This window comes from Hipposideros armiger, unplaced genomic scaffold, assembly GCF_001890085.2.
Source record: "Hipposideros armiger isolate ML-2016 unplaced genomic scaffold, ASM189008v1 scaffold_102, whole genome shotgun sequence".
NCBI classification, from domain to species: domain Eukaryota; kingdom Metazoa; phylum Chordata; class Mammalia; order Chiroptera; family Hipposideridae; genus Hipposideros; species Hipposideros armiger.
Window position 1 is genome coordinate 1,362,110 of NW_017731452.1, and position 19,146 is coordinate 1,381,255.

The 19,146-nt window shown below is 44.8% G+C and overlaps 1 protein-coding gene across 1 annotated transcript in view; it reads left to right on the top strand.

Moving 5' to 3' along the window:
- The first annotated feature begins 666 nt into the window (after positions 1-666).
- Positions 667-19,146, top strand: part of ADAMTS18 (ADAM metallopeptidase with thrombospondin type 1 motif 18) — a 144,134-nt gene continuing 125,654 nt past the window's right edge. Inside the window, exon 1 of the mRNA XM_019646441.1 lies at positions 667-794. The gene's annotated coding sequence lies outside the window, so the exon portion shown is untranslated. The remainder of the gene's footprint in view (positions 795-19,146) is intronic.

Below are 19,146 nucleotides of genomic sequence, written 5' to 3' on the forward strand. Positions count from 1 at the left end.
TGCAGTGACATGTCAGTGACAGGTCCATGGTGTGGCTAGCGAGCCCTTCCATATGTCACAGGATGACATGTGGTCAGGTTCTGCAGGCCAGAGTTTCCCAGGCAACCTAGCTGTGCCCTATGGGGATTCCTTGGGAAGTTGAAAAAAGATGTTAGAGATGAGAGGTCTGGAGCCACCATGTCTCCAAGCCATTGTTTGCTTTCTTTTGTCTTCTTCCCTGCATTCCCCATCATTCTAACTAGAGTCTCCTGCGTGGGGGATGCATTCCATGGCTGGCACTCCAGAAGGTTCTTGGGGGCACACGGAATTGTTAAAAAAAATGTATAGCTTAATATCTAAACTACTAATGTATTCACATCAGATAAAATCATTTTAAAGTTCGTAAAGTGGCATCAAGTTACATAAGAATAAGTAAAAAGTTCAGGTGCTACACAGAGAGGGAGGAAGGAAGGTTATGAAGTTGGCACAGAAACAGTTGGACTCAATTTCTAAAACTTCTACCACACTAGTTTTCCTATTTATATCATGTTTTTCTTGCTTTCTTAATGATCATGATACCTAACACTTTATTTTCCTTCAAATTCACACAATGTTCATATCTATCTCTATAAACTATAGGATCTTCCTTGACTTTTTTTTTTTCCAACAAGGAGGAAGAGTTATTATTTGTTGGCTGGAGAGAAAGAAGGACCCACTAAACTGCTTCCTGGTTCATGTTAAGAGAGCTTAGTCTGGAGTCAGATAAGGCTTTTGCTTAATCTCAGTTTCATCATTTGCTAGTCAAGTGGCCTTGGGTAAGTTATGGGACCCCTCTGTTTCTCAGTTTCTTTCCCTGTGGAATGGGCAGAACAACAATCCCTTCCCTGTAGGATTATGGGGGGGGTGGGGGAGGGATTCAATGACTAACGCATGCAAAAAGTTGAGTGTGGTCTCCAGCACCAAGTAAGCACCCACTATATTCTAGGTTTTGTTTATTCTTCTCCTTACCTCCTCCTGTTTCTAAGATGCAGTTTCTAAGATGTACAGCACCTTACTTCACAATGGTTAAAATGCAAAGAGAAGTGTGTTTCAGAGGGACCGTGCATGAAATCTCTATAGTGAGGCTTTTGGAGTCCTTATAAACACCTTGTCAGTTTGCATCATCCATTAGGATTATGCCCTGGTAATTTATGACATTTCAGGTGATATCCCTGGTTTTAAAACTTCCTCCAAGGTAAAGGCAACTCATGGCTGTTGGCAGGGGACGTCTTTGGAATTATAATTCTCATATCATATTTTAGGATATGGCATTCATGGCCTGCTGCTCCCATATTCTCAGAGGGCAAAGGGAAGAGAAAGTGAAATGCCTCAATCCACCCTAGGAATGTACTTCTAGCCAAAGATGCAATCATGCCAAACCTTGAAAGTTTACTTTCTTGTAACAACCCTGGCTTTGGTTGTTCAAACAACAGGTCCTCGGTCACCTTCTAGAAACATATTCACTTGTCCAGCCATTTTGGAGTCTCTTACAACTCCTGATATTTGTCTTATCATTTTATTGCAAAAATGCATTAGAGATGGTAGCTCTGAAAGCAATGAGGTCCTCCAAAGTAATGTGGATATTGCAGAGCGATGAGGCTGATGAGGCTGTGTGCAGTGAGAAAGATCAGATGGAACAATTGCCATAATCCATCCTGGTATATGTAATACAGGGCAATACAAGTTGCTTGTATTTCCTTAGAGAAAAGCAACGTAACAAGGATAGCCTAATCTGTCTTAAAAAAATTTTTTTTTCTAAATTGAAATCATGTCTCAGTTTTTTCACAATTTCTTCAATGAGGCTGGAGGCTCAAAATAAATGCCCGAAATTACTGGATGGGATGCAAAACTCAAACACACTCCGCCCCTCTCACCCACTCCGTTATGGCACACTGGCTCTCAGAAAAATGTTGCTGTCAGAAAGGGGATTGGTATTATTATTCAATGAGTGATTTACTCGTGTAATACGTAATTCCATAAGCAATATTAAGAGTCTTTCTGTTGTACATTGCACAGGTTAGCGATCACTGAGGTTGGTCGAGTACTTCCTGTGTGCTAAATGTTACATCATCTAATCCTCGCAATATATGTGTGAGACACAGACTGCTTTCCCCCCGTTTTACAGGTGGGGGAACTGGATGTTGGAAGGAATAAGTTAACTCATTCAGATAGCAGAGCCACAGTTTAATCCCAATGCAGTCTGCTCAACTCCTATTTTGTTCTTCCTTCCCCCTCCTCCTTTCTTTTTCGTCTTATTGTACAAACCTTTATAGAGCCCCTGCTAGATACGAGTCACATGTAGGAAGGCCCTTCCAGGAAGGATCCTGAAACCTCATGTCTGTGTGTCTTCTCATCCTATACTCTGTTTATATGCTTCAACCTGAGACATAGATGTGTGAGTCACTTTACATATTGATATCTCCAGCCCAAATCTTTTCTCTGAGATCCTACTCAAGGCTTATACCTCTAAGTCTCAAGGACAGTGCTAACTCAACATTGTAAGAGCTTAATTCTTTGTGTCTCACTGCCCCCACACATACACCCTGTCCCAAACCTGATGCTTTTCAGGCATGTTACCTCATGGAATGGTATCCCCATTCTTCTAGCTGTACCAACGAGACACAGCACCCACATTGACACCTGTGTCTCCCTCACTCCAGGGGAGTCTTCCCCGGGCCTCTCAGTTCGCTCCACGTCTCCAGCACCCTGGTCTGCCCTGCCTCGTCTCTGGCCTGGACCACTGCACGGCTCTCCTTCTGACCGAACTTTCTACCCTTGTGCCTTCTCAATCCCTTCTCTACCCATCAACCAGCACACGTGGAATTCCTCTAAATGCTGGTCTGCCCATGTCAGCCCACCCCGGGTGCCATGGATCTTGTAAGAAAGACCAACATTGGAACATGGCTCCGAGCCTCCATCCTGTCTCAGAATGCTCTGTCTTCCCATCTCATACTTCAGCCTCCCCGATCTTCTGTCAGTTCCTTAAATGAGCCACCATCATCTAGTTGCCAGGCCTTGACATGGGCTGTTTGCTTTGTCTGAAGAGCCTCCTCTATTCCAAAGTTTACCAACATAAGCTCTATGTATCTCAAGTACCACTTCCTACCGAAGCTTTTCTTAATCTCCCATACTGGGTCCGGTCTGTACATTTTACTCAAAGCATCTTAACTAATTTGGCGCTTATATATGTGTTTGATTAATATCTGTTCTTTTGGCTAGAAGATAAATTCATGAGAACAAAAATCATGTCTCTCTATTTACCATTATACCGCCGTATAGCATATAGCCCAGCACATTGTAATTAAGTAAATATTTGAACAAATACACTGTGTGATAAAGCATGGTAAGATTATTACCTAAACAAACTGACTTGTGTTCCAGTGTTTGGTGAGAAAACAATATCTACAGAGCAGAGATTTCTCAAACTTGAGTGATGATCAGAATCCCCTGGAGTGCTTGTTAAGGGTGTTGGGAGGTCTCACCTCCAGAGTGATTCAGTAGGTGTGGGGGTGTCAAAAATTTGCATTTCAAATGAGTTTCCTGGTGCTGCTGCTGCTGCTGCTGGTGGTCTGGGGAACAGGTTTTGAGAACCACTGGACTGGCCCATAGACATTTTTGGAACACACTTAAATCAGTGTATTCCAAACATTTTGGAGAAACTATGTCTCTCCATTTACCACTAGGCACAGCCTTGGATGTTCTGGGAGGTGGACATGTTGGCTCATTCCCAAGTCACTCCTGGACTTGGGAGAAGCTTCCATATTTCCACGGCGCTGCCTGGCATTGCTCAGGGATTTCCAGCAGGGATTTGCTTATTAGCAGGACTCCCCTGATTCTCAAGAGGGACAAGTGCCTGCAACTGAAAGTAAAATAGGGCGGGAGAACGGGGAGGCTTAGGTTTCAAACATCTTTCACTGAGGAATTAGTTTTAAAGAGACACACAACAATAAAGCATGAACTGAGTCCAGACACCATCATTCACTGTGAGCTTACCCTCTGAAACTGGCTCCATGCCAGCCTGGAACCAGGTGCCTCCCTTGGATCTGAGTCAAGTGCCCTGCGGCCACCTACAGAGCATTCAGGTAGGATCCTGAAAGCCTCTCGCCTCCATCTACCCTGCCTGATTCCTATTTCAGTTCCCATGAAAGGACTCCCCGCTGGCGCTGGCCAACGTGGGTCCAGCAGCTCAGGCTCACCCCCTCACATCACTCACGCTGCCCTGGGGGGGGGGGGGAAGGTGGGTGGAGTGGGAGAAGATCCGCTATAAGGAGGGGCATGTATAACATGCCCTGCAAGCGATGAGCTCACTGGGTTTCAGCTGGTACCGCAAACTGATGCTCTAGTGCGAGTCAGAGGGCAGACGGGTGACATGCTATTTGCCCAAAAGGCACGTGTTTGAGTACACGTGTGTCTAGTTGAATCGAAGGCGGAGGATTTGCACGCATTTTATTAAACATTTAAAAGGACCTAGTGTGGTGGTCACGAGAATTACTCAGAAACATTCAACTGCAGGGAGGGTAAGTGACCCAGGTTCCAGCTGCCATGCGCTGAAATCCGTTGCGGCATTTGTGCCAAGGCCGTACTTCCGGTGGGCTGCTCCTAGCCGATGAGTGTGCATAGCAGCAGTGCTAAGGCAGGCGCATTCCTAGGAGGCATACACAGGACTCCTGTGATGGCTGGCTTTGGCTTAGGCCTCTTCAATGGCCTTCTGGAACATTCCGTTCACTACATGGAAGCCTAAGATGCTTCTACTCAACCATCCTTCCTTCTCTCCTTCACTTGGGGTCAGACAGATGACTTTCCCAGGCTTTCTGGCTCCTCCCCACTTCTTCTCACAGACATTACCCCTAAGATCCTTCCATAGTTACTCTTTCTCAGAAGACCCTGGTAGAATGAGGGGGCACAAAACATTCTTGACCTGTGTGAAGAAATAGAGGCATTTACTGAAAGGGATGGATTGAGATGCTAACAAATGGAGATGTTTCCTTGTCAGGTGGTGCAGGCTCTCATTATCTACCAGGATTCTCTTTCTGTTTTCTGCCATCTGTTACATTCTCTCTCTCTCTCTCTCTCTCTCTCTCCACAAACACAAACACAAGCACGCACACTCACAGAAACACACTTTTATGCTCTTGCAGAGAGTCTTCAAGAAAGGGTCACCATCCCTAGGGAATAATATGACATTCAAGATCCCCTACAATCATTGCCCCTTTTTAGACTTCCTGTCTTCTTTCTTACCTTAAGTGACAATCTACCATCTCTAAAACCATCTAGCATAGTATAGGTCATTCTCAAGCCATTAAATACACAAAATGAGATGACATCAATAATTGTATACTATCCTTATGCTTTATATACTATGATTCCTAATTGCTTTTTATCTGGTAGGCAATTGTGTGCCATTGCTATGAATCTGGAAACGGTAAGTCAGATGCTGTGTTGCCTTAGGAAAGTCACTCAACCCCTCTGAGCTTCCACTCTATCATTTGAGATGGTGACATTACAGAGGTATCGTGAAGGTTATAGAAGATAATATTGTATATGTGAAGAGTTAACGTAGGACCCTACATCCTTTCATGCTCATTGGGTATTTCCTATTATTGTCACAAAAATCGTAATGGTAAGGAAACCAGCACATGGTGTTTCCAATCCTTAGCACAGGATGTGACACAGACAGTGCTTAATAAATATTTGCTAAATGAATAACCTTTCAGGTCAAGGTTTCTCAACCTCAGCACTACTGCCATTTTGGACTAGAAAACTTTGTTGTGGGGGTTCTGGCCTGTGCAGTGTAGGATGGTTAGCGGCCTCCTTGTCCTCTGCACGCTAAATGCTAGTAGCAACCCCGATTCTAGCTATGCTCACCAAATATGTCTGCCAGCAAATGTCTTCTGGGTATAAGGAATGTCCTCAATTGAGAACCACCATTTAAGAGAATGAACATAGCCCTAGATGTCAGAGGCTCAAAGTCCAGTAGGAAAGCCATCCACTTTTTTTTTAACTTCTGGTTTAATTGTCAATGTTCTGTGACAGAGCAAGATACTGAGTGTTCCGAGAGTATAGAGAAGGGCTATCTACTCATTTGGGAGGGTTTGGGAATAATTTGAAAGGCTTCCCATGGAAAAATCCAAGCTCAGGCTCATGCTAATTGTGGCCTATTGGGTTGACCTTTATAAATAGACCCATTAGGTCAATCGGAACTAGTGATGAGAAGTTCTGGCTTGGTTTTGCTCCTAGCCCCATGCTTGAGAGAACGTAGTCTAGCTTTTATATTTTAGAAATTGAAAAAGGCAATAATTTTTTGTCTGAAGCCTAGACTGATGATAAATATCTCTGCCTTCTGAGGGCAGTGGCACTCTTTATAGTCATGAGAAAGTCAATCTCTCCAGCTCCTTTTCACTGTGGAGACTCGGTAAGAAGAAAGGCAGCCAGAAACATCAGTGTTTCTGTTAGTTATTCTGTTCTACTGGAGAGTGAAGGAAGCAAGGAAGGACCTCGGATTTCTGCAGACCCCATTAGTGAGTCATCTGATACGCTCAGATAGGCCTGCCTGGAACCGGACAGGGGTGGAGGCTAAACTGTTCTGCACAAAAGGCAGGAGAAAAGGAGAGTCTTCCGGTTTGTGGACACTTGAAGCAACAGAGTGGGTGGCCAAATGGCTTTTAAGAAAGGGCTATCTGATATCACTTTAAATCAGCTTAGACCTCCGTGATATAACCCCGTTTGATGGTGCTGATGGTTACGCCATATTGTGGATGCATTTAACGTTACTGAATTGTACCCTTTCAGGTGGTGAAAATGGTAAATTTTATGTTATGTGTACTTGTGATGGTTAATTGTATGCGTCAGCTTATCTGGGCTAAGGGATGCCCAGCTAGCTGGTAAAACATTATTTCTGGGTATGAGGGTGTTTCTGGAAGACATTAGCATTGGAATGGGTAGATTGGGGTAAAGAAGATTACCTTCACCAGTGCCTGTGGCCATTGTCCCATCCTTGAAGGGCCTGAAGAGAACAAAAAGGTGGAGGAAGGGCGAATTCTTTCTGCTGAGCCAGGACGACCATCTTCCCTTGTACATGGACATCAGAGCTGGTTCTTGGGGCTTCAGGCTCAGACTGGGACTTACAACAGGTTCCACTGGTTTTCAGGCTTTTGGATTTGGACTGGAACCACACTTCTGGGTTTCCTGGACCTCCAGCTTGCAGATGGCAAGTTGTGGGACATGTCAGCCTGCATAATTGGGTGAGCCAATCGCTCATAATAACTCTATATATCTCTATTTCTATCTCTATCTCTATATCTATCTCTATCTATCTATCTATCTACCTACCTACCTATCTCCCTCTTATTGGTTCTGTTTCTCTGGAAATCCCTGACTAATACAGTATTTTACCACTATAAAAAAAAAAGCATTCAAGTCCTTAAACTTTAGTAACAACTGTTAAACACACAAATGCCTTTTTTAAGTGGTTTGGGGCAAACAAAAGAGGCTATGTCCTATGGGTTGATGTGAGACAGAGGAGAGAGTAGGGGAAGAGGTGAGAGCCAGTGACATTGAGAGTTTAGTGGGAGTGAGAAGGAATGTGAGAAAGCAGAGGTCTAGGAAGTCACTCAAATTCCAGCCAGGCTGCGAGACTTCCAATAGGGTAAGGGATTTAGGGGTCACACCGATGGTATCCACATGTAAGGGACAGAGTGAACTGAGCTTATGTAAAGTTAGAGTAAAAAAGGTTTACTGTACTGTAATTCTAGCTTAGAGTTTATCAATTGCTGTTTATACTACCTACCTCATAGGGCAGTTGCATCAAAGTGGTTAAATGGCTGTGCAAATTTAATACGTACCCATTTTTATTATCTTACGCTACTTTTTCAACACACGATTCCCTCTCTCTGCCTCTATTACATGGCTTACTCCCTGGTCTTTACATGACGTTCCATCCATTTGATAGTTATTGTCCTAAGTTTTTTTTCCTCTAAGTTCTTATCCTCCTAAATTTCCTCCTCTCTCCAGCACATGCCCTGATTTTTGCTTCTTTCCATTCCTTTCCCCAATCATTTAAGCATATAAATGCCATCTTCTGACACCCAGGGATAGTTCATGTGAATTATGAAGGTCCTTTTGCTGAACTCTGAAAGTTAGGATGCATTCCACACACTGCCCATTCCCAGCTGAGGTCTCATCTGGTCAAGCTTTCCAGGATGACTACACAGACATCTGCTGGTGACTCCGGGAGTACAGGGTTTTCTCTTCCCATAGACAGCAGTTCTCAACCTCCCTAATGCCGCGACCCCTTAATGCAGTTCCTCATGTTGTGGTGACCCCCAACCATAAAATGATTTTCATTGCTACTCTATAACTGTAATTTTGCTACTGTTATGAATCGTAATGTAAATATCTTTTTGTTTTCCGATGGTCTTAGGCGACCCCTGTGAAAGGGTGGTTCAACACCCAAAGAGGTCACGACCCACAGGTTGAGAACCGCTGCCTTAGGAGGACTCCCTGGAAACCTGAAAGTACTGTTGGCGTGACGGGGAATGGGCTGTGCCCACTGGTCCAATGTGTCGTGCTGCCCAATAAGAGATGGCGACATGGACCTTACATGTGCTTTTCTGGAAAACAGCAGACCTACTCTCAAATTCTACCACTGCCACTTATCCAAATTACGTCAGCTGCTAATTATTTAAAATTTCGTTGTGCATCAGACATTCTTACTTTTATTTTCCAGATTAGTGAGCTATTTTGCGGAGTCCTTTGGTGCTTATTTTCTTAAAATGTTCACAGTGCTTGGCTGAGTAGCAAGTCAGCAATCAGTGAGTGAGAGTAACTTTTATTGTGGTTGTCGTTGTTACTACTATCTATTTCTCAATCCAGCTAGAGCCTCTCTCTACCACAGTAGAACTTTCTGAGACTTGTGTATCCCTTGATTTTCTATTTTACTACTTCAGCATCATTAACTAAACCTGTAATCATATGCAACACTGAATACAAAATTGTAGCTCTCGGGAAAAAGGTACAGCCTTGCCAATCTAATGTTTTGTGGGTGTTTTCACCAGGTTTTCAAGGGATAGCACCCTTGAAATTTAAAGTAGAAGAAAAGGTATGTATGCAATATGTATTCATTGGGGGCACCCCCTTTTGTACAGTGGGAGACACACAACACTTGAACTCCAAATTCGCACTCTTTTGACTGCACAGCTGTGTGTCTGCAAATGGATGAAGGGGAAGAATGACGGGAGAGCTGGGTCTTCATCTTGGCTCGGCCTCCCTAGCTCTGTGACATTGGCCCGTGACCTCACCTGTCAGTGAGCCCTAGCTTCCTTATCTATTAATGGGGATTAGTAGTAACCCCCTGGCGGTGTTGTTGGGAGATTGGATGAGGGTACCCTACCGAACATTCTCTGGTACCATGTTGGGCCCAGATTAACTCAAGGAATATTAGTCTCCACCTCCTTTTCCCATTCGAGGGGTGATGGTGCAGATGTCCCCATGCTGCTGTTATCTGTTACAGCTCAGCTGTCATACCCAAGGGGGCTTCCAAATTCTTGTTAAGTGTGTTATATTACACTCTTTTGATGCGTTGTGTCCCAGCCATGAACAATGATGGTACCAGAAATTTTAATACCTGCAGCACTTTCCATATACTACTACTAGTTGAATGAAGCAGCCCACGTAAGTATATATAATAGTGTTATCTCCACTATGCAAAACAGTGCTTACAGAAAGAAGATACTGTGTTATCCATGGTCATCTTTGAGGGGTGGATGATGAATGATTCTTATTCTTTCATTATACTTTATTTTGCAATATTTTCAAAAAGAGCTTTGTTGTCATAAAAAATTAAATATTTATTGCTATTTTTAAATTACATAACATCTGCAAACCCTCCATATTAAACTTACTTGTCAGCTCTATCGTGTAGGTGGCAGTTTATCTGCTTTTACTTTTTTTGGGAGGGAGGGTATTTTTGTTCTGTTTTTGACTGCATTCTTTTTATGTGCTTTTAAACCCAGTGTATTTCATAATGAAAGCAGGGTGTTCAAAGCTCTGTGTTTGTGAGAGATCTTTCATTGACTGTACAATTAATTCATTGGACAGAGCAATATTTAGGCAATTGTGAAGAAGTGGGTGTTTTTTAGGCATGAGGGAGCAGGGGGCGGGGAGAATTTCAATTGTAATGATTTTCCTCTGTGTCATTTAGCAGTTTTCCAGGGCTGTTTCATTATGGCAGCACTGGGTCTTTTGAGGTACCTGCTTTCTAATCAGCCTGGCTGCCTTCCAGTCAGCCTCGGCGGAAACTCACTAGGCACAGGGTTTAATTGGGGCCACCCACCATGGAAGCGCTTCCCCCCTTTGTCCGGAGAGATGGAAGCTCTTAATGTAATGCACATAAAAACGTCCAGTACTGCAGGGCAGGCACAAGCAGCTCTGATGTCCCCAGGCTGTTATTATGTCCCAGTTCAATGTTAGCTTTTCAGAGAGACTCCATCCAATCACGGGGGAGCTAGAACTTTACAGAAAGAGAGCAATATAAAGTATTAGGTTGCAGTCTGGACACAGCCCCCGATGTTTGGAACCTCTCTAAATAGATCCCAGACTGCTTGAAAACTAAGAAATACCCCCCTCTCACCCCTTTTACTATTATCCCTCTGGCACCTTGGATTCCTTAAATTAATTCCTTGCAAAAGCCGGTTGAGTTCCAATAATTGTTTTTAAATGATCTGCTTCTTGAAATTGTGCCTTGCCGTCTCATGGAAACGCCAGCCTCGAGCGCGGTGGGGCCAAGTCGCTGTGCAGCTTCTGGAAACAAACTGCCTGCGTAACGGGGTGCAGGCTCCGTGCAGCCCTCTCAGAAGCATGGTGATTGTGTAACTGAGCAGACAGGGTATCTAGAAGGCCAGATCACGGTGGTGTTGTGGGTGATGCAGATAAATCAAGGGCTCTGCAGCCTCTTAGCTGCTTAAAATCGGAAATGTTTAATTTGGATGTGAGTGTGGCATCTGCAAGCCTCCTATGGTCTGTGCTTCCCAGGGTGACACAGTCAGCACCCTGGGAATAAAGACTATACTTGCTCTGTTTGGCCCCCACCGTGGTGGGCAGAGGGATGAAGAGGGGGAGTAGAGATGGGGATGGGGGGGGGAGAGAGAGAAAACAAGGCTACCACTTACTAAGTGCTTAGTATAGCCCTGAACTTGATGGTGGTCATGGTGCTCCCTTTAACTCCTCCCTGCATCCTTGTGAGACATACTGTTATTAATGCCATCCTGTAGATGTGGAAACTTAAGGCAAGAGACCATCCAAGTTCACTCAGTTAGTGTCCGAGTCCTGTCCCTCTGATTCTACCGTGGCACTTCTGGAAAGTTAATGTGCAGACAGTCACCGCGGACCTTGATCTGGTGCAGGTTCTGATTCAGCAGGTCCGGGGAGGGGCCTGAGACCCTGCATGTCTAATGAGCGCCCAGGGGATGTGGCTGCTGCCCATCTGGGGGCTGCATGCCAAGTATGGACAATGGTTGGGTCTCAACTGGCTGAATTTAGAGTCACCTGGAGCCAGGGGGCTTTCAAAATAGTCCCAATTCTGATCCATCAGCTCAGAATCTCTGGGGGCGGGGCTTGGCCACCTGTGCACCGGGGTCCAGAGCATTTGCTGAGGTGAGGGAACCTCGTGCCTAAAATGGTCCAGGGAAGCCTCAAGGCACTTACGTTAACAAAACAGTATTGTTTCGTTCAGAAGGGCAGGAGAAAAGGAAGGACTGCTGGGCGTGAGAGGGTGTGAGAGGGAATGGGAAGGAGATCACGCTGGGGAAGGAGTGAAAGGGTAAAAACCAATACAAGCCGCTGGAGCTAGCCAGTTCACGGGCAGCTGTGGGACCTGTTCTCTGGCGGAATTTGTTCCTTACGCGAGGCGGTAGTAATACAGTTCCATGGCTGGGGCCGATGACATCAAAAGCGCCCGTCTCAGCAGTCTGGGTCAGTTTCTTTCTGGGCGGTGAGGTTCCTGATTCAGTGTCTTTCTAGGTGTCTATGTGCTGGCCCTGTTCTTGGTACTGGGAACAAGGGTGACAGTGGCACGCTCTCTGGTGTGGCCAGCTGAGGCAGTGGCGGTTGGGTGGGGTCGTGGCCTCCACTGTACTTGTCTCACCTACCTGACAAAGGCTAGAGGGAATGATAGGTGGGTGTGGGAACAAGGGGAGGTGTGCTTGCCTCAGCCAGGGTGATGGGGAGGTCTGTCCTGGATGAGCGGTCCTCTTTTCTAGCCTTAAAGGGTGACAGACACTCAGGGCCTGAATTAAGACAATGAAAAAGAGAATAAGGCCAGATCCTGAGGCATTGTTAAAGTAGGTTTTGTGACCACCTGGCCCTCCTCTGTCTCCCTTCACCCCCCACATGCGGGGCGGAGGGCTCCCTAACCTCTCCTCTCGGGACTCTGGGCAGATGGAGAGTAATGGATGGTTTATGCTCGGGTTATGCCTTGAGTTTAAGTTGCCTCTGATGCAGCCGGTTAAAAATGCCCTGTAGGTGGTTGGAAATAGGTGTGTAGAACTTGACACAGAGATTCGAGCAGGAATAGCAGATCTGGGAGTCATCAGCAAAGCAGACGGGATCTAAATGCCCAGGAATGGAGATTATTTTGAGAAAAGATAAGGGACGAGGGTGGAAGTCTGGGAAGCACCCATGTGTAAGGGACATCAAAAGAGCGGGGAAATAATTGATAAGTAAAAATTAAACAAGGAAGAAAAAAAACAGGGCCAAGTAATGACGTGGGAGCTGAGGAGGTGAGAGGGTTTTGAGAAGAAGCCAGTGACCCTTAGTTTCAAATGCTACAGCGATACCAAGAAGTGAAGCACCGCCAAAGGCTCTCGCTAAATATTTTTAATGGCTTTCTCTGAGTGAAAGGAGTAGGGTTCTTTCTCTTCATGTTTCTCTGGATTTATTTTTAAATACCTTTATTGTCCTTTCATGATTAGGAAATTATTCTTTGGCGTCTGGCCTTGGTGGGGAGAGTTTCGGGGAGTTGGGGGCAGAAGTGAAGGGTAAGTGACTAAGGACATAACGTGGTTACCTTTCCCTGAACAGCGCAGCCTTTCGAAAGAGCGCCTGGAGGTTGTGTGCCTTCCCGGGAAGGGTGCTGAGTGAAGGGCAGGAAACGAGGAGACTGGTAACTCAGACACAGTAATGCAGGACACAGCACTGGGTGGGGCAAACCTTTCCTCCTATTGGCTGCCCAATCCAAGCTAAGAAAAGGCCTCAAAGGAGGTCGCGACCCAAGCTGGGCACTATGAATGGCTGTGTCCTGTCTGGGCCTGAGTTGGTCCTAGTCTTCTAAATCCTGTCCACAAAAAAGGGTCATTAGCCCAAAGGGGGCGCTCTTGTCCTAATTTGCATAGCTTCCAACTTTTGTCACTTTCACACCTGTACAGAAGGAGGCACCATTGTTTAATGCACACCCAGGCGCTGTGTCCGGGAGCTGCAGCCCTGAAATTGCATGGGAAACATTGGGGTTCAGTCTGGAGTTTGGGTGAAAGAACATGCAGATGGCATCCATCTCCAGGCAAGAGCCCATAGTCTTAGGAAGTGGAAAAGGGAGAACAGCTACCATTTATTGAACACTGGTGGTCCTAGGTTCTGCATCAGACATCTTATATACAGAGGGTGCCCCAAAAATGCACACAGTTTAAGAAAGGAAAAAACTGTATTGAAATTGTAATACTCAATATATACTGATAACAAAAGATGAATACGTGTCATGTGTAAACACTTTTTTTTTTTGGCCCCACCAGTATGTTGCTTCATTCAACCCTCTTGGGAATAAAACTATGTGAAATAAGGATTCTTCTCCTTGTGTGAGAGGAGGGCACATTAAGACTTTGTGTTGGAGGTCACAGAAAAAAGTACTAGGATTATTTCATTGAAGGTGATAGAAACCAAGTCCAGACTAGTTTAAAGGGGAAAAGAGAGCTGGAGAGAGGATTCTTGGCTTAAATGGTAGTGATTTCAAGGGTTAAAGGGTAGGTACATGAATGATGGCTTCAGACTGGAACCTGTTTATTTTCCTCTTTCTTTCCTACTTTTCGATATATCTAATTTTTTTAGCCTAGGAGGATAGCCGCTGCCAACTCCAGGCTTTAATCATAACACTGTGACAACCTCAGCTGAAAGATGGGTCCATTCCCCTTAACTGGGTAGCTCAATACCAATGAGTGATTCTAACAGGCCACACTGGAGTCCACACCACACCTCTTGGGCCAATCATTTTTGCCAAGCATAAAGTGTTGGTATATGTTTGAGCAGGTCTGTATCATGGAATAGACAAGAAAAGGGGAGATGGAAATACTTAGAAGGCAAATTACCCTCTCCTCCCCCAAATCTAATCAAACAAAAAGAAATACCACTCATCACTGATAGCAAAATTCAATCCCAAGCCTGTCCTTTATTCTTGCTATTATACTGTGCTTTCTCCACGAATAAGAAACGAGTCAACAGTATCCCAGAGGCTTTAAATCCCATTGACTAGGAAGCACTTGTGGCATTCAAGTGGAGGTGTAAGTTCTGTGGGCCACAATTACAGGTTTGTAACATATTTAGTTACATCAGAAACATTCAGGTATCGGTTAAAAGACAGATGTCTGGGCCTCATCCCAGACCCGCTTAATTGGAATAGTCATAGGGATGCCCACGAATGCAGGTCTGACAATTCCCCAGGTGATTCTGACTAGCAGTCATAGGTCCCCATCCTGGCTGTCCCATGTATGGGGAGGCCTGGCTGGTGTTACAGATGCAAATTGAGGGGACTCACTGGGGCAAGTGTCTGAGCCTGCGCATGATGAGCTCATGCTCATGGAGAAGGATAAGATGTCACGTGAACAAAAGCCATTTCCCTCTCTTAGGCAGCCTGATATTCCCCAGGGCTTTTGCAAGGTGTATATTCCACTTCTCCACTATGCAGAGAGCTCAGAGCTTGTCCTTGGGTTTGTGGAAACAGTTTAGCTCTATTGCTGCCTCTAGCCTCAGGCAAACAAACTATTTTTTATCGTCCGGCTTGGCAAAGGACTAAAAAGAGAATGGGGCAGCAGCACGCATAGTCAGAGCATCCACAGAGGCAAGCTGACGTGAGTACAAGAAGCCTCAGCCTATAGATAAGTCAGAAGAGGGAGCCTCGGCATACAGGTAAGGCAGACAAGCACAGGTTGCAAAAGGAAACAATCAGTGTCAGTGTTGTAAGCAAGCGCCATGGAAGGCAGAATATAAAAGGCGAGGGGGGAGAACAGTTGATGATTCCTAAATTGTGTTTGATGACAATCTGTTTACAAAACTAGCTGTTAGGCTGCGAGGTTCTGCTTCCCGTATTGTTGCTGACAAATAGAAAACAGAAGTTGTTGCATGGCACTTGTTTGGATTTTGCTCTATTTTGTGCTCTAAAGCAAACAGCTTATCTTTCTGGATGGTTATGTCTAAAAAAGATAGAGTAAGTTCAGACCTGTTGCTCTGTCATCTTCTACCCCGCCTTCCTCCTCCCCACTTTAAAAAAAAATTTTTATTAAACTTATTGGGGTGACATTGGTTAGTAAAACTATATAGGTTTCAAGCATACAATTCCATAATACATCATCCATATATTGCATTGTGTGCTTAGGACCCAGCGTCAGTTCTCCTTCCATCACCATATATTTGACCCCCTTTACCTCCCTTCTCCCCCCTTACCCTCTGGGAACCTCCCCCCTGGTTTTGAGGACTGGGCTGCTAACAGCACCTCTGTTCTGAGACACCAGCCAGAAAGCAGCCGGCCCTTCTTAAGGGCTTAAACGATGTTAATACATTTTCATCTCTTTCTTTTTCTTTATGGCTACTGTGTTGAAATAAGTGAAGCCTTGCTTTCTGTTTGTTTTACCCTGTGCTAGGTTTGGATGCATGGTCTTGGATGTCTTGCTCTTTGGACATGAAAACACTTTCTATGGGAAACTGTCAGGAATCTGTTAAATAATACCTGACAGAACTATTCAGTGCAGCTTTGAAAGGCCAGAGGAAGGGCAGTGAGTGTCCTTCTGCGCTCTGTACGGAAAGGAGAGGAGAAAATACGAGCTGGTTATAGCACAGAAAGTCAGCTATGGTGGGAGAGGGGCTAGAAGTTTCTTACTTTCCATGGAAGAGACACTTGCATTTTCATGGAGCGGAGATCCGGGGAAAGGGAATAAATAACAGGGATTGCTGTTTATTTCTTGCTCTGGCCAGGAGGAGGTACTGGACTTAAGGCATATTATTGTGAAAAAAAGGTAAAACTTATGTCAGTGTGAAACGAAGAAAAATCAATGCCTCAAACTATACCATTGATTTTAGAGAGGAAAAGGGGAAATGTTTTGAAGAGTGAAACGGTGCAATCTCTCCATCTCAAATGTTCCCACCGTTATCTCCCTCCCTCCCCTCCATCTTTCCTTCCTTTCCTCTTCCCTTCCTTCCTTCCTTTCCTCTTTCCTTCCTCCCTTCCTCCCTCCCTTCCTCCCTTCCTCCCTTCCTCCCTCCCTACCTACAAATATTTACTGAATGCCTGCTGTGTGCCAGGTTCTGGGCTATGTTTGACCAAATACAGCACAACAGGAATTTTTTTTTCTCTTTTTCTTTGTCCCCATTTTTTTTGGTATGCAATGGACTGAATGTTTGTGTCCCTCGCCCTCCCCGATTCATATGTTGAAACATAATCCCCAATGTGATGGTATTTGGGGCTGAGCCCTCATGAATGGGATTAGTGCCCTTATAAAAGTGGCCTCAGAGCGCTCCCTTGCACCTTCCACCACGTGAGGGCACAGTGAAAAGAAGGCTCCCTAGAACCAGTAAGTGGGCTCTTATGGGCAGCATATCCTCTGGAGCCTTAATCATGGCCTTCCCAGCCTCTGGAACTGTGAGAAACAAATTTTTCCTGTTTATAAGCCACCCAGTCTATGGTATTCTGTTATAGCAGCCTGAACAGACTAAGTCAGATCACTGTAAACTTTGGATAGTCATTATAGTGTCTTAGATTTATAGTTTTAAAATCAGCTACATTTTATATTTCCAAGTAACTTAGAAGTGGGTGCTATGAACTTTGTAATTCATAATGGAAAAGATGGGCCATTTGTTCACGGCTCTTCTGTCACCATCTAGAGACAGTGTGTATATATTGCAGGGCTAGTTCCTAGAATATTGAAGGTCTGAGATCATTCCAGAAGTTATGGCTTTGCAATGTTTGTAGACCAACCCTACAGAAGAAATTGGACCGGGTCATCTGCAAATGAGGGAATTGGAAGTTTTGTTCTCAAGGTCTAGTAGTATGTGAGAAATGGGTCTTGGTTTCTGTACCAAACCATGGAGGGCTGGGATCTACCAAGTGCAAAGGTTTACTGGGCTATGGGAGAAGAGCTGCACAATCACTAGGGGGTGGGACCCTTACATTATTAGGTTCAAGAGGAGGCCTCCAGTCCTTCAAAGGGTGAGCACTCAACAAACACAGAGGGTGCCAAAAATATGTATACACATTTTAAGAAAGGAAAAAACTGTATTAAAATTGTGATACTCAATATATACCCATAACAAAAGATGAATGCAAGTCACGTTTGACTTCTGCAATTACAAGAGGTGCTCAAAGTGGTGACCATCATCATCCAGACGCTTCTGATTACAGCAAACCACAGCTTGAGCAACATTGACCAAAGTGTCCACTTGTATATGTTTTTTTGGCACCGCCGTATTTGTTCAGTTGAATGAGAGGCTATGAGGCTCCAGGTTGATGGAGGAAAATACCGCAGAAGAGGACTGGGATCCACCCTATTCATCCAGATTCTCACCAGGGGTGCTTTTTCTCCCCAAGGGAACATCTGGCAATGTCACAACATTTGTCACAATTGTGGGGGTGCTACTGGCACCTAGTGGGGAGAGGCCAGAGATGCTGCTAAACATCCTACAAGGCACAGGACAGCCTCCGCCACAAAAAAAGATCCAGTCCCAAATGTCAATGGTGCTGAGGCTGAGAAGTGCCACAGTCTAGCCCTGAACATATGTAAGAGTGGGTTTTTGAGACTCTACACCTAACCTTGGTGAGTAACCTCTATTACTGGCCGCAAAAGAGGGAGACCCAAGGGGGCTGGCTGGCTTCATGCATATGTGTCTCAGTGGAGAGATGCAAATAAGAAACATGGTTATTTTCAGTGGAGTATGAAAGCTGCATTGACCCCGCCAGTTTCCTTTAGCATTTACCTGATGATACAATTCCCAGTGCTGGCCTTCACAGTCTCCTTTCTTATTCAGTCTGTTGCTTGGTGATATGACTTCAAGCCCTGTTTTTACTGCATGTCCAATTTCCTTTAATATATCCAGTTCTTCACTGAAATCTCATTAAGCACCAGAGTCCCCTGTGTCAGAACCACCCAAGGTGCTTGCTACAAGTGTATCTTTGGGGCCTGCACCAAATCTACTGAATCAGAATTTCCATGGCTCAAGGCTCAAGAACCTGCATTTTTTAAAAAAAATTTTTATTAGTTTCGGGTGTAGGAGTCTGCATTTTAAAGCCAGCACCACAGGTGATTTTGCTGCACATTAAAGTTTGACATAGGATGCATGAAGTTACAGAAATATGGGGTATCTTCTCTTCTTACTTTTAAAGTCCATTTATGAAGCTCAGTAAAAATATCTGCACTTAATCCTTGGGATATCCTTTTGATGTATTACATTTATTCCTATTAAAAAATAGAGGCCACAGGACCTTAAACAGATCCCGTAAGGAAAGCCACGTGTTTTGTTTAACCTGGATTTTCTCACTGTGAGGCCATTCCAAAAAGTTTTGCCCTGGGCAGAGTTGTGCCACTTCCTCTGCATCTACAGCTTGGGTTTACCTCTTCATCACTGTGTCCAAGGAAACAGACTCAGCATGGTGAATTGTCCCTTGTCATAAGTACGGACCTCATCTTAATCACCTCGGTACCCTTAGGACCAGAGCAGGGTGTATGCCTCCTCCAGAGCCACCAACCTGGCCTAACATACCTTCATTGCTCCCCTTGATTCTAGCAACAGCTTTCTTACTTACTCCCCTGTGCCTCAGCTCCCTCATATAGGATCCACATCGTCTCTCTCTCTCTCTCTCTCCTCTCCTCTCCTCTCCTCTCC